This window comes from Vanessa tameamea, chromosome 23, assembly GCF_037043105.1.
Source record: "Vanessa tameamea isolate UH-Manoa-2023 chromosome 23, ilVanTame1 primary haplotype, whole genome shotgun sequence".
Lineage (NCBI taxonomy): Eukaryota > Metazoa > Arthropoda > Insecta > Lepidoptera > Nymphalidae > Vanessa > Vanessa tameamea.
The window spans coordinates 2,938,866-2,964,884 of record NC_087331.1 but is presented as its reverse complement, the minus strand read 5'-3'; the positions used below and the strand labels follow the sequence as shown (position 1 = coordinate 2,964,884).

At 31.2% G+C, this 26,019-nt stretch overlaps 2 protein-coding genes across 10 annotated transcripts in view; one reads left to right on the top strand and one right to left on the bottom strand.

The window, feature by feature from the left end:
- Window positions 1-26,019, bottom strand: part of LOC113397704 (YY1-associated factor 2) — a 318,077-nt gene that overhangs the window by 93,936 nt on the left and 198,122 nt on the right. The window lies entirely within an intron of this gene.
- Mctp (Multiple C2 domain and transmembrane region protein) overlaps window positions 1-26,019 on the top strand; it is a 177,896-nt gene that overhangs the window by 85,470 nt on the left and 66,407 nt on the right. For 2 of the 9 annotated variants that reach the window (XM_064218706.1, XM_064218704.1), the window contains exon 1: window positions 12,209-12,374. The exons of 5 other annotated variants lie outside the window; for them this stretch is intronic. The gene's annotated coding sequence lies outside the window, so the exon portion shown is untranslated. Of the gene's footprint in view, window positions 1-12,202; window positions 12,379-26,019 lie in introns of those variants that run through there. 2 more of the 9 variants (XM_026636121.2, XM_064218705.1) reach the window with 2 other exon arrangements.

The window sequence follows — 26,019 nt, the reverse complement described above, 5'->3', positions numbered from 1 at the left end:
GTTTTGTTATGATTACATTTTATCGTAAACTGACGACGTCTGTTCGCACGTTTTTCATTTGTTTTTGTTTTTTTGTACAGCCATAGCGCCGCTCTCTACCCGGCCACTAACTTTTTTCGCTATCTAAAATTCTTTGCTAAATCGTAACAATTCAGTAAATTGCAATCAATAATTATCTTTAATTTTCTGCACATCTACGGCTGGAGCTCTTCAAAATGAGACCATAACCGATTTTTTATGAACTGGGACAAAAATCGGCTTACGCTATTAATATATAAAATGTATTGAAACGTATTGTATGTTTGTAAAAAGATAGAGCGTCTTGTAAAGAATATTATGAAGAATAATTACTCAAGAACAAAGTTAAGTCAAACTTACTCGAGATCTATCGTGACACGAGAATCTTCGTCATGATCACATCATGCAGCTCAGCGATTGGTCGACCTTGACTCTATAATTTGTGGAGAGCTATACAAGTATTATCTGTAATTCAAATATCAAAAGGTTCTGATATTCATAAATATTTGTTAGCTGAGATACGTAATTTAAATTATAAAGCTTGTTATTAACTTTTATTTCGTGGAATACCGCTCGTTTTATATAGATTATAAGTAATCTTACCATGATGCTATATCTTTCTTATGAGTGGTATTTAAAAAAGGATAGCATATCGTATAACCAACATTAATTTTGAAGTTTTGATTTATTGCATCAATAGTAATATTTGCAAATATTTATTAACTCGAAAAAAGAAGTTAGATGGTCCAACAGCTACAGCACGTACATAGGTGTCGTTGTCCCCCCCTGAATTTGAACGTAAAGCACGTTCAAATTCATAGTGGTGTGTTGAACTTCGTACTCGGTGGTGTGGTGAATGAAATTCTACCACATGTATATAATATATATATACATATATATATATAATATATATATATACCATATGTTTTATAAGTTCTTACTCACTCCTCGTGTCCAACAAACAAATGATATGCCACATTTTATGACACAACTAACTTCTATCCACAATTATCTGTGATGGCTCTGCTGTACATAGACCATACCATGACTTTATTTTTACATGTTGAAAAAGAGTAACTACTGAGTTTCTTATCGGTTCTTCTCGATAGAATCTACATTCCGAACCGGTGGTAGCTTTACTTTAAATAGTTTGTTAAATGACGATTCAAAAGTGCTCGTACATAAGCGTGGTGAAATAATCTTCAAGCGTTTTAATGACGAACGCCAGCGAAATAAGACATATTATATTTACACATCTTAACGTATTCAAATCTATGATATCTAATGAATATTAGGAATGTAGATAAATTTATTCTTATAGAAATAGTAATACGATCAGATCAAATTTAAGACGCTTTATTACAAGCATTATTCATAGTAGGTTCGACTTTCTTACGAATACATACATACATATTTAATGTGTGTATTCAATGAATATAAAGTTCTCGGGCGAAAAAGACACTGTTGACTATTCATTGAATATTCAGTATCTGAATATTAGAGAGCGTCGTTGGTCAAATGGATGGATATAAAACCACAGAAGTCGGACCGAGCAAAAATTATTAGGTTTTTTGTCTGAAAATTCTCAGTAACAGCCCGGGTATGGTAGTCTTGCTTTTGTTTATGTTATATAAATTATTATTTATTGCATGTTTAATATTGTGCACACCGATAAATCGGTAGAATATGAGAATTTATATTAATGAACACCTGTATTGTGTACCATATTCTTGCAAATAAATAAATGAATTGAATTGAATTGAATTGAATTGGAGTCTTAAAGTTTTAAGTGTCTACATCCCCGTGTCTCATAAAGTACGCTTAGCCGTTGGTTCTGAACCCGAACTCTTTTCGGTCTTCTCAGATAAGTTATCCCATAATAGTGAGGGTCTCTAATTGAGGAGTGCAACTGTATTACCAGACACGCTTATGCATTATTACTCGTATAGGACCTGCGTAGTTGGCTGGTCACCCTTGAGATTGCATGTGATGATCAAAATCGGTAATGACTCCATCATCATCATCAGTGATGAGGAACTTTAGATCGAAGATCGTCGTTGATTGTAATTTTTAAACTCCGCTAAATATTGAAAACGTAGATATTATTCTTTATTTATTTCTTTAAAAAAAAGTCCATTCGATTTTTAAGAAAGTAAATATGATTGTTTTCTATTTATACTGCATAAAAACTAATTTTCGTTCGAGGATTCGCCCGCGTTGGACGCGTGTGAAAAATACACTATATTGCGGTAGACGGAAAAATTAAAGAGTATCTCATTTGAACTTCTACGAGGAAAGAAAACACGAGCACAACCCGTAAATAATAAACTAAGCTTAATAAAAGTTTTTCTAATAAAGCAAGTGTCATTCGTCATACTTTTCCAGTTATGTCATAGAGGCTATGACGTAACCGTGTTTTATAAGTTCTTACTCACTCCTCGTGTCCAACAAACAAATTATATGCCACATTTTATGACACAACTAACTTCTATCCACAATTATCTGTGATGGGTCTGCTGTACATAGACCATAACATACATATATAATTGTATTTAACTACCATGACCTTATTTTTACATGTTGAAAAAGTGTAACTACTGAGTTTCTTATCGGTTCTTCTCGGTAGAATCTACATTCCGAACCGGTGGTAGCTTTACTTTAAATAGTTTGTTAAATGACGATTCAAAAGTGCTTGTAAAAGCCTACTTGAATTAAGTATATTTTGATTTGATTTGATTTGTATTATTATATGATATATGATATAACTTATATATAAGATTTTTAATATAAAAAGAAACGCCCTTCTATAAAATATATATAACAAATGTGGTATCGTTTTGTTTTATATGTACATATGTAACGGACGTATACGCAAGCTTTAGGTTATATGTATATTAAATATATATATATCTTTATGTTATATGTATATAAAAATATATTAATACAAAGAGCTGATACGACCCGCTTAACGACGTAACTGCACTTCAAATAATATTATTATAATATTAGCATAACCAGATAGTCATTATGGTGCTAGGTTGAACGTTTAAAACAGTTTATGAAGTGCGTCATAAAATGGCGGGTTGAGAATGAATGAATTATTTTTTCTAATTAAACTATAAGAGATATTAGAGATTACGAGATTATATTGGAGATTATAAGCTCTAATATATATAGAAATTGAGTTCAAAATAAGAGTACCCAATCTGATTTTCATTTGAATCGATTTCAATGTCTGAATTTGAACGATGTAAGTCTATTTATAGTGTACTCGAATGTGACCGTTATTATCTATAGTTCTTTACAAAATTTCGTGAATACCGTCGGCATTAAAATCAGACCAAATTTATAATATCAATCTTTAAATACTTTGTCATATCTCCAAAAATATATCCAAGGGAAACGTATTTATCAGCAACTGAAAAAAGAATTGTGAATTTATATACCTAATTCCTTATTGATGACATCCATGGAGGGAGGGATTGGGTTCCATAGTGACTATCGAACCTGCTACCTTCAGATTGCTAAGGAGCCCGTGTAACGTTGGGCTATTAAGGCTTCGATTTTCAAACCTTATGAATGAGGCTATAAAATTGAAGTGCTTGAGGTCATTTTTAGCATCGATATTTCACGAACTGTCGCCTTCGTCGTTATGAAGTTAACTGCCCTATTTTTAAAGGTCAAGCACTTTTAGACCTTGAAGAAAAACTTTGTAACAATTTCATAATGCAATTATGAAGGTAGATGAATTTAAAATATCAAATATTTGTTGAGAATAGAAAGAGACAGAGAATAAAATAGAAGAAGTTTAATAGACACAAGGCCTTATGATCTTGTGGCTATAATTTGTTTAAAACTTATAAGGATTGTAAATAATCTGGTCATATTGTGAAAATATTTTTAGTTGATATATGTCTTATAAATCTGTTGATTCCGAGGTCCCCTCACATTTTATTCCATGGTAATAAAATGTTATTATATTTCTAGGCAGAATATATAAAAATTAAATTGTTCTTTACTGACATACTCTGTTATTAAAATTGTGGAATAGCGTAAGTAATGAGTTTCTTGCCAGTTATTTCGGGTAGCTTTATATTTAATTCAACATTGTAACATTCAACAACACAACAACAACAACATTCAAAATTTATTTTTGGGATACCGATTAAAAATGAGTTGATACGTATTAAAACGATTCTGGATTTTTACCTTTGAAGGGGTGAAATAAAAGATAAAAGTTTTTCTGGAAGACCATCATTTTTTTAATTAAAAATATGATGGTCTTTTTTTGGGATACTGATTAAAAATGAGTTGATGCGCATTTAAGCATTTCTGGATATTCTACCCTAAGGGCTGAAATACACACCGATGTGGTATACAAAGAGGTCTTACATTAACGTAATATTTTAAGTTGATTTGTAAATATATTCATATTCTACGCGAGCAAAGCAGCGGGTAACAGCTAGTGTAATATAGATTAGTTTCATAAAAAATATCATAGTTGAAAAAGTGTAACTACTGAGTTTTTATCTGTCTAATCGATCATGCCGAACCGATATCTTAACATTTCATTTAATATAAACGACTAAAATGCCTGTAATAATATTTGCTTATAAAACTCGCAGCAACAATGATTACTACTAAAAATAATAAATGGTTACCGTTTCGTTTTACTAAATAGGATTATTATGTAAACTCATAATCTCCCTCGTATAAACTGTACGTAACGTTACCTGCAGGAAAGTTGCAATGTTAGCGCTCCCGAAATTGTTATTTAATCCGCTATCTCTCGTCAAAACTAGTTTGGTGCAATATTATCTGCATTATATAATGTTTTTAAAGAGACTTAAGCAACGGTCTAAGATCCCTCGACTAACCGAGTAAAGTTAATTTTAATATTACGTTTGTTATCTTTCGAGTTTAATTTTACCCTCTAGGTAATTATATAATGATAATTTATATAGTTTTTATTGGATAAAACGATGCGAATATTATTATTATAACGTAAATATAACGTAAGTTACAAAATAAAAGGGAATTTAATATTAACCGCATGTGAAATGCGTTGAAAATTGTACTCCACGTTCGCAGCGTCTCCAAAGCATGCCACCCTCGTTACTGTCGTGGGCGTGAAGACACTGGGGTGGGTTTAATAGAAATCTCACTGCGAACGAGAGGCAGTTCAGACGCTTTTGATTGTCTTTACGATTCAACATGAATTGCAGCTTGAATGTATAAATAAATGCTAGACAGATGAATTGGCTGAATAAAATAGTATGAATGCGTTGATAAAAAAATATAATTAATTAAATTGATGCCATCTTTTTTTTTATGAACTGTTTATTGGCTGAATACAAAAATACATATGCGTAGTTTTATGAAATTAAAATAAAAATAATATATAAACGTAACATTTTTTTTTAATTCGTACAAGTTAAACGACAACAATTTTAATGATTATATTCAATATTTGTAAATATTAAAATAATAATATTATACCGAGTTAACTCGGTATAATATTATTGGTTTGACGTGAGCTGGATTTCATCCAAAATATGAAATGTACTTGTATGAATTCAATTGGAAAGATTTATAACATAAACTGAAATTTGTTTATTAATATCATATTTTTATAGATATAGATTATATAATATTTGTAAAATAATAAAAAATAATTGAAATGAAGCTTAAAAATAATACCAAGATTATATGTAAAAGAAAATCGTTTTAATTTACTGAAAGAATCAGGCTCGTTAGAATTGAAATATACGGAGACCTTTAAATGACTACTTTGAGAACTGAAGAGGAATCTACTAAATTTTGATCGTTAATGCAAAACGGCAAATGGCGGTTTCGTTTTAACGTTTTTTTTATTTTCATCTGGTACGCAATTACAATCTTAGACTCAACTATAGACATATATTAAATAATCATATTGAATTTTTAGAAATAGCTTTGTCGTCTTCTTTCTAATGTATATTTATATATGACAGAAAGAGTGAAATCATTACGGAACCCTATTGTTTATAAAATAAAATAAAAGAGTAAGGAACTAATCATTTTATTTCTGTGAATGTACGTTATTGCACACAAAGTGACTAAGTAAAGTATTGACTACCAGTTATACAATACTTTCCAAGGACAAAACTTGCACAACGGGTACACCCCTATGGACTGTCCACAAAAACTGTCTTCAAAACATTAATATTATAATACAATATTACACTGAAGTATTATATTCAAATAACATCGATTTATTCATTTAATCTGAGAGTTTCTTTTTTTTTTATTTCGATTGCTTTTCTGACGCAACTAGGATATTTGACAATTAATTAATTTTTTAAATACGTCTCTTCACACACTTAAGAGCTAAGCCTATTGTCAATATACTGCTAAATTAAAACTAATAAATCCACAGAATTCAAGAGGATTAAAATTAATATTCCTGTAGTTTTCAGGAACTCTTTTATTTAAATATTATTACAAATTAACAGTATGCAAATGCCTCCACTGCTGTGCTAAGGTCTCTTCTTAATTTAAGAAAGGTTTCGGAGCTAATTCCACCACGCTGCTCTAATGCGGCTCGTGGCAGAATTTCAGAAAAAATAGACACATGTAGGTTTCCTCACGATGTTTTCCTTCACGATTGTTATGTTTGTATGAAAACAGTCTCAACCTTGATGCAACATGTAACTGTTGCTTTTTTATTTTTATTTGTTTTTTTTTTTTTAATAATTTTAAATATAAAATATTATGTTTTTCTCATTAGCCTTGTCATGATCAGATATCAATTTGTCAGACTTTCGCGTCAAACAAAATATACATAAAATGTAGCGTAATTAAAAAATAAACTGACCAAAATAAACATTTTCTTTTACCTAAATGAAATGTCATTTAAACATGTCAAAAACAAATTCCATTGGTCTTAACTTTAAGTTTCATTGCAAATTTATGTTAAGTCTCAAGTTGAAGTCTTACAGTAACAACTTGTACTCGTCAAGTAAATTAAAGTTCATAAATTCAATAGAGCATGCTTCATGCGATGTTGAAGTCTCGCTTTAAAGGCATATTTTATTTGAAGTTATACATAATTTGAACATATGGCACAGATTAAAATAAGTATCAATAAATTGATTAAAATATATAAGTAGGACAACTCCTGTACAAAATTTATGATTTCTATTTCATATTCGATTTGTTTTTGAATTTTATACGAAGAACATTGTTAGCATTTTAAGTTATCTCTGTGTTTTGATGTTAATAAAATATTAAACATACTGTTATTAACCGTAATTAAAAATGTAATTATTTTACCATTATTATATCTATCTCTTTCTATTTAAATATTGTTAGGATTGTTGGTAATTCTTTAGTATGTAAATAAATAAATATTCATTATAGAAATAGACGTTCCATTTACCGACTTAAGGATCGAATACCGTGAATATTGAACCAAGTGAAGGAAATAGAATACGTGGTGCAGAATCAGCTATAATGCTACGTTCATACTTGTGCTACGAGTATATAATAAATATGACTGAATTATAATTATCATAAATAGTTGCTACATACGTTTCATCTTTAAAATATGTATGTTGTTTTAAAAATTTTTGTCCTTATTGAATTTGAAAATCACATACAGACATAGCCGGCAAGTACTGGACAGGCACACTGCACTCTTGAATTAGTTTCAAGTCTTCTAGAACTTTCACCAATCTGCTCAGAATGTTCTGGCGTCAAAATTTTGACTGACACAGTCATGTAGATGCCCTCACGATGTATTATATCACCGCGGATAACCAATAAATCAGGATAAAGATCAGGGGTACTGGCATATAATCAATACCCAGGTCATCTATTCTGTCATGCCATTTACATTGTACATTTTTTGATAAAAATATATTGGTTATCAGAGGCGCTATCTTAATGGGCATATAGACCAAAACTAGAATAGCAAGACCTTCCATTCAGTAGAGATGTATTCTTTGACGGGTTGATTATTATTGGTCTTACTGAACTTTTCACTCTCTTCTCTGCTAATCTTTCAAACCGACTCCGTCGTGATTCCGGTCCCCATAAGATTTTTTTTTAACATAATACGTGTATGCTTTACGCATACACGCAAAATAAACTTTTTATAACAATGGCCGATTTTAGTCAAAAGTAATTCTCAGATTCATAAGTAAAAAATCGAAATAGTCCAAAAGGTTTTGGGGATATCCCTAATCCGGAACTAGCAGAAAAGTGGTGTAAACGCGACAGACATTTTTACGTATTTTTACTAAAACTTCATTTGATATGATATCTAAAAATCTCTTCTCTTCGCCTCAAGAGATTTAAAATGTATCTTACCATGAAATAATAACGAGATCTAACCATTTTGTCACCTGGCCTCTTATATTTATGTATATGAAAATATTCTCAATCCCATTACAAAAATCATTTGGCACAGGAATGCATCGATAGTTGCTTTAAATGTTGATAGTCTCAGGATTATCTTCAGTTTGGAACGGATATTTGTGTTTTATTATAATCACCAAGACGTTTTATGGTCTATGCCACAGAAAACACGTATTACACAGAAAAGTATATTTTTAATATTTAGTAGATAATTATAGTTTGATAGTTGCGTTTAAAATAGTTTTTTTTTTTTATATAAGGGCTTACGCTCGACTAAAAGCATACCCGATGGTAAGTACTGGTAAGGTTTAAGTTTGAACGCACTCGTCTAAAAATGCCTATTTACTCTCGCCTTGGAGACACCCATATTATAATGCTCAGGAAACACATACGCCGGAAGAATATTTCACATTTTTGCTGTGCGTATAAGAAATGAATGTTCGACTGAGCCAAGACTCGATTACATTTAAGTACTTCAAGATCGACATACTAAGAAGTAAATCGAACTATATGATTCAATTTCTTTCCACCTAGGGAATATCAGGACCAGAGAACGCAAGCTTACTGCAAATACGATCAATACTCCGCTGTTAAACTCGTCCACGTCTAAATTAGATTGGAATACCTTCGTCCGGCTTATATGCTAATAAGTTCTGTTATAATTAAGAAAATACTATTCTTAAAAAATACTAAGCATTAACTGCTATACGATAGTATTCATTCTACATAATTTTTTTAAATATATATTGCTTGAGTAATTTTTTTATCATAGAAGAGTATTCGTTTTTATATTTACACCCTATGGGATGTAATACTCATAGTATAGTTACATACGATATATGTTATTCTGTTTCAGTAATTACATAATCTTAGTGCTTAGTAAACGTATTACATTATTATTTACGCAACAAATTTGTATCCTTACTAAAATCATAAATCACAACTCTGCCACGCAAAAATTACGAAACGGATTTTAGTGAAACTTTACTAATATAGCTTATACATCAGAATAACACATATGTAGGTTATAATTTATTAAGATATTCTATGAATTATACTGAGAGTCGACCGCTAAAACACGTGCGATTATTAAAATTACAATACCAAATTTATTGTTAAATATCATACTCTACTTTATCAAAAAACAGAATCTTTTGAAAATCTTTTCACTAACAGATTTATACACTAAAATAAATTCACATTACAAATAACACACATCTTAATATAAGATTTTTTATTCGGAAATATTTCTAAGACATATCTGACGATCCACACGAACGGGTTTAGTTACAAAGCCTTCACTTTAACGAGGCCTTTATCAACTAAATTTACGGGCCATTACAGTAACAGTCGTACATTTAATTCGAAAGAGGTTTCATTGAAAAAGTTTTTACTACAAACAATTTTTATTATTGTATTTTGTTAAAAAATAATATCAATGATCGTTATAAATGAGAAACATTTATTTAATTTGTTTCTTTTTGGAAGGTAGCGAGCAGAGACTTACTGTTATGAGGTTATTTGCTTATAGATCGCTGTCATCGAACGTAACCAAATAGTAAATAAATACTTTTTATACCAACTATTTTAGAGATATATGGTACAAGCGTCACAAGCTAATTTCCATTGCGTTTTGCAGGCTTTAAACCGGAACACTAAATATAAGGTATTGATGTTTACGGTAGAATAATAAATGGGTTTTTGAATTTCGAATTATTTTAAACTGATGAGGTAGCAAACTCATTTTATATTTTACTGCAACGACCGGTGAAAATACTATAGAAGTATTTTTAAATATTTGAATTACGAATTATTCTACACTTTATCCGTTTTCAAATGAAACTATTTTTTAGGATCCCTCTCTTTAAAGGAAGAGGAGACCTTAGCCCAGCAGTGGGAAATTTACAGGCTATATATATGTGCGTGTGTGTATAAAGATCATTATAAAAATGTATTTATATATGTTTGTTATAGATAAGCGTTTAAAATAACAACGTTGTTTCTTGAACCGCCCTCAACATAAGCACAAACATGGGTCAAACATATTATTAAGTCTATAAAAAATTACTGACAATATTTGTCATTTGTGAATAAAAACTGAGACCATTAGTGCAGCAGTGGTATTCTGTAAAGCGAAACTATAAACTCACCGCATTTGACGAGTGTGATGTGTACGAATGTGATAAACGACATTGACTACTAATTATAAAATGTATAGGACGCACGAATCAAAATGGCGTATTATCAACATTTCACGAGTGAGATATGAAGTGAATTCCTTCAGAATCGTACTACTGGTACCTGCAGTGACTACTGTGCCAACTTTATCGTTTAATATGTAATGTATTTTTACTATGCTTTAAAATAATAGGAGACTTATCGTGGCACATCTGGAACGAAGTTGTTTTCCCTATAAATTAGGTACGTATTAAACAGACAATGGAATTAACGACGCTTGAGAATATACAAATGACAAGAAAAAAAAAATTGTTATCGAAAATCCCACGTGAATTAAAACGATGGCAAAAAAGATAATTAAAATAATATTATACATAACCGTATGTAATACTATAACTAGAAAGAGAAATATAGAGCAAGGTCGCCTAGAGAGACATTACTCCATTTCTCATGTGTTCATTTATGCCAGTTCACTCTACTGTAAGCCGCGTAAAAGAACTTCGTACCAAAAATTATGACCACAAGGTGGTCCAACGTCCTAGTGAAGGTCGCGGGAAGCCGGTGGTTGCGGGCTGCACAAGACCGGTCGTTGTGGCGATCTTTGGGGGAGGCCTATGTCCAGCAGTGGATGTCCTCCGGCTGAGAGATGAGATTAATCGAAAGCAATGGTGTTAAACTTTTTATTCATTACGATTTTATTCAAGATAGGTACTGATTTTCGGAGTAACGCTGGATATTATCTTAAGGTAGTGATCGACGGCCAAACCATCATCTTGCGGTAAATATTACGGCGACTTTACTCGCAGCTCGTCGTTCCCGAAACACGAGAGCAAGTAGTTGGTTTTGGTAAAGTAACATGTCAGAGTCGCTTTATTTTATTCACGTTCCGCAGTTTAGCGATGATCCACCAGCGAGCTTTACCATAACATCGGTAAAGCTAGCACGTCAATCGGAGTTTTTATGAAATTTTTACACTTACTAAGTTAATATTGAATAAAATATGGATTTTTTTTTAATATTCGTTATAAAATGCTTTGAAGTCGATCCGATAATGAGAGTGAAATGTAAAGAAAATATTTCTTAAATCTGTTACTGCTAAATGTCATTCTTTAAAATAGTTCGCACGTGACATTGGCGAAATAATCTGTGCCTTTTCTGCGCAAATAAAAGCCACAAAAAAAAATTAGTTATAATTCTTATCAAAATAGAATGAACAATAATTAAACGTGATTTAAATATGTCTGACGGTTTAAGATATCATCTCAAACCTTTTATTGTTTTAGGATACGTGTATCACGAAACAAAATTATCTCGCACTTGTTAGTAAGCTAAAATGTTTAATTAAATTCTTACATTTAACCAAGTATTTAAATAAGACTGCAACATAAAATGTTAAAATATTTTATTTAAGCTATTTCGTATTGTTACGTTATAAAATTTATTTTAAAATTGCTTATTAAAATAAATTCTAATATTTTCTTAAAGCAAGATAGAATATATTTTACATCGTTTCAAGCATTGGCCTATGATCAAACAGCCGATACCATCAGCCAGTGTTTTATTTGACCCTAGCACATTCAGCTTCAGCATTCAATTCAGTAGGCCACGAGACTCCGCGGGTGGAGGACGCGTTCCTTTAACAAACTGTCGTTTTTCCCGCCTTTCATACGTTCATTCAATTCTGTTTTATCTGTGGCACTGACGTTTATGTCACAAAGGAATTTTATTTGTTTTTCGTGCTGTGTGATAAAAATGTAACAGGATGCAGTGTTTAGTATGTGTGTAGTGATTTAAAAGATAATGTACAGAAGTAGTATTACAGTATTATTATATGTACAGATATTTTTTTACACAATTAGGTTATTTATTAAAATTGACTAATATTAATCAAAGTATATAAATGAAAATATTCAAATATTGTCGCTTCAAATAGATATTTAGAAATTTTAATGTATTTTAGCTTTCAATTAACGAATTTTTAATTGAAATAGCTTCGTCCTAAATCAACATTAAACGAAAATTAATTGTAACATTTCTCGGAATTTATTTCTTAATATTAAACATGAAATTGAACAAAATTATTTGAATATTGAAAATAAAATTGAACATGAAAATCAAACATAATTTTCATAGGTCGTGTTAACACTTTAGATAGAGCGTTTATATCATAAATATTTAAGCAATCAGGAATAAGTAATGAGAACTGTAGGAATAATTTCATTGTAATCGAATTCAAATGCTTGTTCCACGAGTGATTAGCTTAATATAGAGACAAGGAGCTTTGTAATTGTATTAATACCTTATCATAGTATATGTTCAATCTAAATAAAAATATTTGTAAATATAATAATGATAGTTACAAATCCGCAGTTTAAAAGGAGACACAAATGGAACGTCGTAACACCATCGTAGAGGTTCTACGATGTTATTTTTATCTCGATTAGACATGTAAAAATATAACTCAATTATATTTAAAAAACATTTTCTTTAAAATACATTTCATAAAATAGCATCAATTCAGATGAGCTTTATTGATGTTTTTTTTTTTCGTATATCGTATGTATCGTCTTAAAATATTGCCTGTAAGTATTATAATTATCAATCACAATAAAATTCTGGTATTTTTTTGATGTAATCTATGATCCCACCTCCCATAGATATTGGCGCTGTAATAAATATTAGCCATTCCTCACATCTCACCAATGCGCCACTAACTTTGGGATCTATGTTTTGTCCCTTGTGCCTGTAGTTTCACTAGCTCACTCACGATGTGTGAGTGGCATCTACTGGCATGTACTAAGCCCTACCATTAAGAAAAAATATTAGATGACACGATTTTATAATAATTTAAGTCAAAAAGAAACTCTCTAAATTTGAAATACATTAATATATTATATTTTGTTTAAGGAATGTAAAAAAAAATCTGCATATATTTATTGAAAAGTTATATATCATCAAGAGTTTACAAGCGATTATTTTATCAATTTGCCAGTACAGCGATTGCTCTCGTTCGTCGTAATTATTGTTTCGATACAGTAATGTTGTATCACATAAACGAGTGGTTATAGATCATCAGATAAATATACAGAATTCGATTTTCAAATAAATTGTCATTTCCGGTAGCAAAATATATTTAATAGTAATATTCTTATAGTGACTGTTGACATTTATATGTGTAGGTATATTATTTCATACAACCTTACAACAATTATTATATTTTTATTAATTTCGATTTGGTTTTGAAGTAAGTTAATTTATCGAAACCCAGTCTATATATAATCACATTTTAAATAAACATTTGTGTTTTATTCTATTTTAATGAATTATTAAGGATGCTATTGTTACCTATAATAATTAAAAGTGTGATTAATTTATCGTATCGTTTTAAGTTATCTCTGCCTAAGTATTAAAATGTTATAACTTTTGTTCGTAAGTCTATACTGAATAAAAAATACAAATAAGTATTATAACACAATACTAATACAAGTGAAGTCGAGACCGCGTGGAAGGGTTGAAATTCTTGCCAGAATGTTGGGAGTTGTTTGCATTTCCTCGTCGAATCGCGTTTCTGATTTTATTTCCTCTAGGCAAAGAATTACCTGGAATTAATTTCAAGGCAGAAATAAGACGAGATAGAGCGTTTTTTGTATTGTTTCCCGCTATTGTTCCAAGGTCAAAGTATTTAATTTTAAATGAGAGACGAATGAGTGTAGAGCCTTTGAGTTTCAACGAGCAATTTTTTTTATACGTATTCATCGCGACTGTGAAGCCAAATATCTTTATTATCTCAAAATGGTATGCTATGGCGCTTCATGGTGTATTGATCTCTAAGCCTTCCCCTAAAGATGAGAGGAGGAATTTGCCTAGCTGTGAGCCATTTAGGGGCTTACTTATTTTTAACAAGACTTCATTTATTTAAAATATTTTTTTAATGGGCAGTGGTCTGATACAAAAAACCATTAGGCTATGGATCGCGACTGCTGAAGGCTACATTTTGGGCATTATTTTTAATATTAATAATCCGCACAGCTTTTTTCATTAATTCTTTCGAATCATCAGTATCAGGAACTACGTGGTAAATTAATTATTTAAACGTAAATATTTTGCTAAACGAAGTTAAATATAATATTAATTTTAAAGTACAAAAGTTAATATATGTATTTTTAAAAAGACTAATAGTGATATCCATTATAAGGAATTACTAATATTCCCATTTATCCCACCAACTAAGCTTAAAGCTTGTGCTAGGAGTGGGGACAACCATAGCTATAGAAAATTAAAATAATAATATTTGATTGATGAGACTTAATATGGAAATATCGTTGCTTTTCCTTATTCTTTGTCAAGGTCACGTCAAGATTATTTGGTGATAGCTTCTGGCTTAGTGCCACCCGTCCCATATTCTACCGCGAAATAGCAATACTTAGTATAATTGAAGGGTGAGTGAGGTAGAGTAACTACAGGCATAGGGGTATAACTTAGTTTCCAAGGATGAAACATTGACGTAAGGAATAGTTATTATATCTTACGTCACCAATATCGAAGGATCACATAATATGAACGTTTATCTATCACTAGTGGGTCGCACGCGAAACTTCTCGTTTGTTCAACAGATTTTTACAAATTTCGAACGCGCACAGATTTTTTTTTTATTTAATTTCATTGTAAACTGACGACGTCTGATCGCACGATTTTCATTTTTTTATACTGTTATAGCGCCGCTTTCTACGTGGCCAGTAACATTTTCCCGCTCTCTAAAATTAATACATAACAGTATTTAAAACGGGATATTTACCATGTTTTTTATTTTTATTTGGTGGAGCTCGATATTTCGACATTATCTACGAATGTCTTGTTCACGAGACTGTCTCATAGATTAAAAATAAAAAACATGGTAAATATCCCGTTTTAAATACTGTTAGAAATAAAAAAAACCATGTCATTTTAAAATCTAATACATAACAGTTTAATAAATTGCAATCAAGGTTCCTCTTAATTTCGCTGCTTCTTAAAAAAGGGACTATAACCGATTTTTTAAGTGCAGCTATCGTCCCATAATCACCGGGACAAAAATCGGCTTACACTATTAATATATAAGATGCCTACTACTATACTGATAGATGTATTCTGTACTGATAAGAGAGTAGTTTTTTTTTTGTAACATATACGTAAAACATATACCAGAAGATGCATCGCGTTTAGAAATAGGTTTTAGTATTTACTATATATTTTTCCTACCATCCCTTGAATCCACCTTGAATTCTAGATATTTTCAAAATTTACTATACTGCATAGCGCTACGAAATATTGCTTGGAATTCTTGGAAATACAACGAGCGAGACGGATCTCTTCTAAGCTTTTTTAATATTATATTTTCATTTTGAAGTTATGCCCTTGTGTTTTTTGTTACATTGGCTCACTTATCCTTCACTCTAGAACAGTAAAAATCATCGCAGTTTTTTGAAGTATAGAGATATACAAATGAAAATGAGTTGAGTTAGTAGTCGTCCGATAACATGCAGAATAATTAAAAATTGTAATTTAAATTTCTACATACTACCTTTATAATTTATTATATAATTATGTATGGTTATATATTCTATTCTTCAAAATAGACGTTACCTACATTTCAAACCGTTCGATTATTAAAATATTAAGAAAAGTTGAAATAAGTCAGGTATAGTGTACGATGAAATAATACTTATATGGTACCTATGTGTTCGATTTAAACGATACATTAAAAACATTTCATCGATTTATTGCCCCACTGTCACCCAACTTGACTTGCTTCTTGATGTGCAATTAGTGAAGCATCGAAGAGACGATTTAATTAACGTAAACCGTAACTTGTAAAAATGAATAAGGAACAAAAATATACAATTGATTGCATTTGTTAGAAATACTCCAGTTAAGGTTAGCGTCAATTTTTTATTTTTTATCACAAAGAAAGCGTTCCGAAGCGTGTATGATTGTTCTGAACATTTTAAATTTAAAATGGCGTCTTTATCTTTATCAAACGATGTCATTATCACGAGTGCTTTAGTACCTCTAGTGTGTCTCTCTGGCTTATAAGATGGCAGACCCAAAGATTCTGAGCTCAAACATCAAGTCATGCCAATAAAAAAGTAATTGGTTTTTCTTTTAAAAAAAATTTCAGTAGCAGACCGGAGTCTGGAATGTTGCCAGACTCCGACTGGTTTACACTTTCGTACCTCAGAAGGCACGTCAAGCTGTTGGTCTTGTGTCTGAACTCTTTCCTATAATGTTGCCTTGCCGTCCCGTCGGATTATTGCAATTAGTACAAATATTTTAAACAGAATAGGACCAAGATGTGAACCCTGTGGGATGCACGAATTGATCATATTCGTGATTATCCTCGAAGACATAAATCCATTAATTACCACATAAAAAGAACCAAAATATGTCCAGTACAGATACCTGGGTCCCACTTGTCTGCCTTTGCAGAAATAGGTTCGTAGGACATTATGTCTCTAGAGGGTCCATCAATTGTCATATAACTGTCATACTACATGCCAATTCAAATTACGTTGACATCTTACATATGTAGCATAGCGCTTATGCCATTCAACATAAGGTTTAAAATTACTTAACAGATGTATTTACAGACCTTATTGTAATCTGTCTTGAAACCTGACAGTATTTCAATCAATCGTTCCTAAGTATAATTTATCTACCCAATACAAGCAGGGTAACGTTAAGTGATATGTCAATAGCAATGTCGTATATTCAACGAAAGCTTATTTACCTTGCTTCCTCTGTATACATTAAACATGTAACTTAATTTATATTGATCAGTGGTTAGTACGACTTTTTGAAATATTTTTTCATTTTCAGTATCTGTCTATCGCATTGTAATTAGATTTTTTACATTGATATTTTAAGAAATATGAACAACTTACACTGACAATTTTCAATGCGCGGCCAACCATGGTATCTAAAATATTATGTCCCTTGTGTATCTATACTCGCTTACTTACCTTTCAAACTAGAACATCGTTATCCAAATTGTAATATATTTGTCGGTACAATAAACGGTAAGTCACTGTTAGCGACAAAGGTAGGCCTGCAGAAAACCCTACGAGGTAGATTTAATTATTGTAAGAATCTGGCAAACAAACATAAAACCTAATATAGCATTCTGTGCTAATATAGCATAATACCATATATTTGTAATCATGTATCAAAATAATCTATACTGATATTATAAATGTGAAAGTAACTTTGTCTGTCTGTCTGTCTATCTGTCGCTCTTTCCTTGCCAAACCAATGAACCGAATTTGACGAAATTTGGTATGAAACTTGAACTCCAAGCCCCTACCCTAAAACGCGAGCGAAGCCGCGGTAGACAACTAGTATTAGTATTTTGCCTTCTCTGTCTCGTGGTTATGTAATGAAAGGCAATTGAGTATAAATATATGTATAGTATGGCGACTGGCGACAGAACATATAATAATGTATTAATTGACAATGTAGCATATCGAATATCGAATTGTTTCTAGGTGCCATTATGGACAGTGATTTTTGCTTACATTAATAAAAGATAATACGTAGGCACAGTATACACACAACTTATATAATATAAATAAAAAAAAAAACTGAAACATAATTTTCGTATGGCAATCAATCATGTGCAACAAAATAAACTCCGTTCCATTTAAGGTGCAAATTTGACGCCACATATCGATCGTGGACGGGTCAGTTTGTATGTCAGCAATATGTCGAGAAACTACGACTATTATTGGATTCGCTTATTTTTAAAACTGGATAGGTCCTTGTCCTTAGCAGACGATGAAGACCAATGCCCAGTTGTGGGAAATTCACGATCCATCACGGTACGTCTAAGCCCTATTTTCAATTTATCGTGTTTTACAGTGCAAGTAAAATCGTGGAAAGTCCATTAAAAAAAGGTAAAAACAACACGTCTTGTGGGAGCTCGTAAAAGAGCAATACGGCGGATTAAACATTTAATTCCTTACAGATCCGAAGATCTTTACCAAGTAACGAGATATTTTCAAACTACCTTACAACACTACGTTTACAAACTGAGAATATGAAGCCTTTATCATCTGATTATTTCATTCTTACCAACATTACAATAATTTATTGATTAACAATCAACCTTAAACCACCAATTTCAATAACAAACTAATACCTTTTTGACGTTTTAATAACTGAAATGTACGTTGATATGTTTTATAGTTTAAAAAACTATTTAACCTTTGATGACATTACAAACGTCAGATTTCGAAGAAATTAAAAATAACAAACAAAAATATTAAATATACAAAATACCCTTGACATTTTAGGTTACTGTCTTTTGAAAGCATTTCGACCGACTGAATGTCAAACAATAACTAACTGTGCAAAAGATAAGAAGAAAGATTATATTGCGTAAATATGTGCAAAAAGACATAGAAATATTCTCTACTTTCTCGCTCTTTAAACTAACTTGTGACAGATCGGAAGAAGAGCCTCACGAACAAGAACTCCAAAATATTACAGAAAAACATCTTAAAAATAACGTTTATTATACGATGTTTTGATTTGCATCAGCCATTTGATAGTCGTCATCAAAGAATTAAAGGTTTAAAAAGATATTTTTACAATTACAAGCAGCTCGTTTAATACGGCTGAAACAAAAATGTTATTTACTTCCTGGACCTCTCAAACACACTTTTTATTTTATCAAAATCGGTCCAGTCTGCACGAGCTTACAAACACACGTACATAAGAATGGTATTTGTAAAGGTATATAAAATTCAGAGGAGTCAACAATATCTCATCATTTCAATTATCAAATTGATACCGAGGAACACGATCAACATTAATTACATAATGATATGTGTGAGATCTTGATTTCGTCGTAGCAAATTCTTTAACTATTGGTATGAAAGAGACTCATATTCATAATCCTCTCGGCAATCCTACGCGACCGAAAGGAGTTTATGCACAGGACACAGGTTAAATAAAGATTTAACAACCAACACTACCACTTGGCGGACTTAATAGTAGGGATTTTTGCAAAACCATCTGGGTGGGAGCCATACATCAGTCATTAGATTTTCTTTCACCACCGGTAAGTTGCGTTTCGATTAAAAGGGGTGTAATCGCAAGTCGCATAGGTAACGTAAGGATTAATATTTCTTATAGCGCCAATGTCTATGGACGATGGTGACCACTCATCAGAAAAACAAAAGAATTTAAAATTGAAATTCAGAAATATAAATTGAGAAGTAAAGCCAATAAAATATTTTTGGTCTTAACCCGTATTTGAACCCATGAGCAATGCAATCACAATCGCCCCATTGCAATCACAATCGAGTTTAAAAATTTACGTTCATCATAACAAAAGAAAATTCAATTAAAAAATCGATTATTAATTAATCTTTAATCGATATTTTATTACTGATAGCTTTATCATATTTCGAATAACAAACAAAAACAAAAGGCTATCGTTATACTATTTAATCACGCTCTTAGTAAAACATCGACAGAAAAGAAAATTCGGGAAATAATGTTTATTGTAAAAGAATTACAATATAAATATAAACAATACAATTTTTTTTTCATATGGTCATAATTCGAAACATATAAGAATTCTTAAATTGAATTACGTGGAACTAGGTCTCTTGCCGATCGTGACGGCTTGCAGTCCTGTAACACTTTTAAAGTGGATGTGCTCCATACACCTGTGTTTGCTTCTACACTTTTACGCTTCAATATGTTCAGTACAGTTGGCTTAAATACGTATCATATCATCGGAAAATTTAAGGTTATCAAATGTAGTTCTTAATATGGAATACCACATGCATGACATAAGATCTTCTCTCACCGGGAATGTTTGATACCGGTAACTTCGATCCGTCGTTGATAACATCGCCTATCCAGTAGTAGGTTTATATTGGTTTTTCACACAATTTAGAATCAACATCGTATACCAATGAAATATACGATATATTCATGCGGATTCTTTACGAAGAAACAGTAAACTCGCCGCAGATGATGAAAATGAAGTACGAGTATCAGTAAGTGACTTTGATAATTAAAATATTGAAAGGAAACACATATCAAAATAACATATTATCGTAAGACGGTTAGAGAAATTTAACGAGCAAAATAGAATAGTGAGTTCTTACAGAATAACACTTCTGAAGAATAAAAATATTATTACAGGTCTCAAAGGCATATTGCAGAACTATTGCACGATTGCATTTGCACTTTTGCAAGAGATAATAACTAACTTTTCTAACTACTTATAATCGGTATCCATTTCAAAAAGATAGTCACCGTCGTAGACAAAACTGACAAATAGAAGCTCCCATGTGTGTGATTTAATTGTTTTTACATATCCATATTTATTTTTGAGGAGAAGTTTGGATAAAACATCTGAATATTAATTGTCACTTAGATTTATTATGGTATTTGTCGCCTCTTGAGATTTCATAACGTGCGCTGAGTATATCTATACAGCTATATCATAATATTCGATGGTCGATTTAACCCCTAATAAAGTTCCAGTGAAGATTTCCCGGCACTATATATCTGTAAACTCAATCCATTAAATGCCGGGATGGATACCCCGGCGTCTAAGGGATTGCATTCTATTAATATATAATTTATACCATATAAAAAATGCCAGCCAAACGACCAGCGAATCAACGGTTTGTTTATAACCTTCGGAGAATGGAAGATTACGCAACGTTCGCATAAGTAAAACAAACAATATAGAACAGATACATTAACTCACAAAGAAGCGTTATCTTTGTCTTAAATTAATTAATATAATGTCTACACGGCTTTCCTCTTTTCCATCATGTCTGCCAGAACTCAGGGATGTGATATAATCTTTGCAATCCTTAAAAGAATATCCTATGAGTATCATAAAAACTGATTTAGGATTGTTGTGGTATGAATATCCTCCAATACCATCAGAGCATCTCAATAACTTGTTTGGTGCTTGGAAATCACCAGCAATGGCAAGAAAGTGTCGGGTAGGAATTTGTAAAAAGTGTACCAAATATAATTCGATCACGTTGTTGCGTCAATGAAACAAACTATGAAGTCATTAAAATATATTTTTCTGTATACAAAACTAGCAACCCGTTTCAAATTTGTTCCCTTCACTTAAAATAATAAGAGTTTAAAAAATATAAGGGGTAAACATCAAATTTTATATTGCAAAATAAAATACGCAATTCTAATATTTAATGCGACTGTTAACATAAGACGAACAATTTAACTGTTTATCTAAATGGATAACCATCGCGTGTCTACTTAAATATCAATGCCTCTTGCCTATATTTACACAAGAAAACTCCATATTAAAAGTAGGTTCAATATTGATTCGCATGAAATTAACGTCAAAATCTACATGTATATTTTTACTAAGCAAGATAATTCTTAGTATTATTTCGTAGCTTCAATTAAATTAAATGAGGATCCATGTTTTATGGTGATCATTGCATAACTATATATAATAACCAATTTGATTGATCTGTTTAATATTCGAAACGATTCCGAGAAATTAATCGTGTAATTTTCAATTACCTATAATTGCAATTCATTCAATTTGTTTTTCATCCCATTTTGTATAAATCAAATATTAAAAATATAGTTACTTACGTCCTCGTGTCCTTGTCCTTGCGTTCTTAAGTCAATATCTTAATAGAAAGCTTGCACGAATAAATAGAAAAGTTAAATCATTATAGACGACGCTACACACGAAAATTTCGCAAATTAAATTCGACCTTATTCGACCTTGATTTCACACTCATCAATCAACCGGTGCTTTCTTAAAAACATATCCAGACTCTTAGCAACGACACTTAAAGATTAAATTTCCAACCTTAAACTCAGAGAAGACAGGCACTCTTTTAACACACGATGGCGTAATAACGTTTATTTATGGTGGCTTTCATCGTTCAAATACATAAAACATAAGCCCCGTACCCTTCTAGGTAGAATAAATTATCTTTCTAGGTCATTCGAAATTATTTTGATCCCGCGGGCTTTCATTGTAACTTCTTTTTACAGAGACTTGGATATAACTTTTGTATATTCAACTTATATTTGGGTCGTGTCAAAGTCTTTCGTACTCGCCCTAAACTTTAGCTGAAATTGTTTAAACTTGGACGAAACGCTGATTAGTTAGATTTCCGCTGTCAATAACTTAAAGTATTTTGTAAGGAACTCAATGTTAGTACTTTGAATGAATTACTTTTTACTGAAATATTGACCAATCAAAATCAACACTTCTTTTGGCATGTTAAATTAAAAATAGGTATTATGTCACTAATGATATTGTATTTGATGGGCACCACTATATGATTGACTTACTAGACATATATTACTTAAAAATTTAGTTTGTTAAAGTAAAGCAAAGTTATTTTTTTATTGAATAATTATTTTAATTTTGTTTAAGGATTTACAATTCAACTTATTTGCCTATTTATTAAAAAAAAAACATGCTATATTTTGTGAAAACAGGTTCAAATAGAAGAAACTATCGATAAGGATGTCATTAAAAAATCGTTTAAAAATTGTATTCGATTTTCGAAAAGAGGACTTTTAAATACCTTTTTTTATCCTATAAAAAAGCAAACGAAGCGAATAGTATAATTAAATCCCTAGATATATTACGTCATTAGACATTCAATATAGGGCACGTTGAATTCCTCCACATAAAACCAGGTGATGGCCATCACTTGGGTTTCCTCTCTTTGTTTTATAGCGCTTTTTATGGTTAGTAATATTGTCGAAAAAGGTTCGTTACATTCCTTGAAAATGATACACATGTTGCGCAATAAAATGACCGAGTAGTAACTGTTTCGTCTATGAAGTTGGCAATTAAGTACGAACTTTATCAAACTGTTTCAATCAAATTTATTAAGTAACTTTCGTTTGTTAATTTCAAACGAAAATTGTTAAATGGTTAAAAAAATTATACCGACACAAACTGACTCAGAAATCGGGAATGGTATTCCGTTAAAATATGATTTTAGAAAATAGAGACGAAATATAATTATTAGGACTTTGGACATGTCTGGGTAGGTACCACCATCCACTCATCATATATACTACATTATATACTACCGCTAAACAGCAATACTTAGTATTTTTGTATTCTGGTTTATATGGACATAACATCTTAGTTCCCAAGGATTGGAAGGAGTGGCACATTAGCAATGTAAGAAATGGATAGTTTCTTTGACGAGTTGCTATTGCAGTATCCAGTGTATTATAGAAGATGATTAAAAGCTTTGTATAATATTGTAACGATTATATATAAAATCTCAATTCAATATTGTCAATTAGACCTCGCGGGCGTTTACCAGAAACATTACGAAATGTAGGGCTCGTTGATTGAAGTCTCGATTTTTATATAATGTTAAACTGTCAGTCAGTATAATGTTCAATAATAATTGTAAATAGGTAGCTTATACTGCTGTGCGTAGTGTAGGTACTTATCGTATACCTACGTTGGAAGACGTTGAAGAGATTAACCCTTGCCAGTCCAGATATAAAGAACGCAGTGCCACATTTAAAACTATCCTCTAATAATAATATAATATTTAAAATTAACTCAATACTTGCACAGAATAAATATAATTTAATTATTCATTATTTGATATTTATGTTTACATTGCTTATATCTACGCCATGAAAAATATATAAAAAGCGCATTACAAGTACGCTACGACTTTCTGAATTCCCTTGATATGTATATGCATGGTACTTACGCTCGTTACAATAATGCAAACTCGTTTTAAATATGCAAAATCGCGTATCCATACAACGTTTCATGGAACTTTTTCATGTATGTAAATACAAACAATAGAATATGATAAAAATACTATTTTACGTTCTGCAAAATGCGCGTCCGTATTAGGTACGTTATGCGAGACGTTATGACGTATCGAAACGCAATGAAACGAATATTATTAAACAACTTTTTAACATACTGCAAAACATGCGTTCATATAACATTTCGCGAGACGTTTTTATGACATATTGAAAAGCACAGAAAGTTATATTATTGAATTACTTTCTAACTTACTGCAAAACACGCATCCGTGTCGCGTTTCGAGAGAGATTTTTACGACCTATTACAATTACATGAATATTATTTAACGACTTTGTAATACACTACGAAACGCGCATCAGTGTCGTGTTTCGCGAGAGGTTCTAATGACCTACAGAAACGCAAAGAAACGAATATTATTAAACGACTTCTTTACATATTGCAAAACGCGAAGCCCTAGCATGAATAATTTATAACATAATCAACCCTTTTCACATTTCATCATAACGATTGGTGTAGATTTTTTTTTTATATTTATGAACCGACTACATGTAATACCTATCTAATACCTATCTATATATGTCTTGTCCTTGTATATCAAAATATAATCTGTTTAAAATATATATACATATTTGTCTTAGATTATGAAATGAAATGAACGAAATATACTTTATTGTACACCACAAACAACACGAAACACACAGAAAAAAAAGTAAAACAAAATTAGTAAATTAAAAAAACGAAAAATAAATGTTGAAAACGAGTGCTGTACAACGGGCGGACTTATGGCTAATTAGCCATCTCTTCCAGACAACCCAATCTGAGAGAGAATTTTTAAAACCATCGGCGTAGGCGGTGCAGTCATAAACTTACATACAAATACTTACACACTAATACTTATACTTACTACATATATACATATGTATATATAATATATATCTCTATTATACAATAATACATATTTAAGATACTAAAATGTTATATAAAGGAAATTAATTAAAGTCGTCTAAATTATTATTTAGGTAATAGTTTTTAACGGCTTAGATTATTTATATATCTAGATTGAGTGTCACACTAAAAAATGACTAAAACAAACGAGCCAACTTTACTTAACTCCGCTTGACACTGGCCGAACGTCATACTACTTTACTAGAGTGTCTGAGCTTAGCCAATCATTGACCACAATTTTTTGACGCGTTTTTCGCTTTTATAATCTACCTAGATTTAAATAATCGAAGGTAAATCGAATATTCTTCTTTTTAAATTTTGTTTGCATATACACATATTGGTTAGAGACATTTTTTTATTTGTTATTTAAAAAGGATTAAGATTTGTCACGAAGTAACTAGGGCATGCAACTGCAGCACATGCATGAAAGATTTATTTTATATATTTTTTAATAGCAACGCTCCAATTTGACAGTCTCGCTGCTGTAGTGGCTAGCTCAAAAAGGCTTGGCAGTGTTGAACACCCCAGTGAGCACGTAAAGTAATTGGTCCTGTGGCTGAAATTGTTCCAGTCGGTTCGGATCGTCGTCCAATTTGTTTATGAGTGTGTTTACGCAAACTCAAACAGCGTAATATTTTCTGCGTATTTGGCTT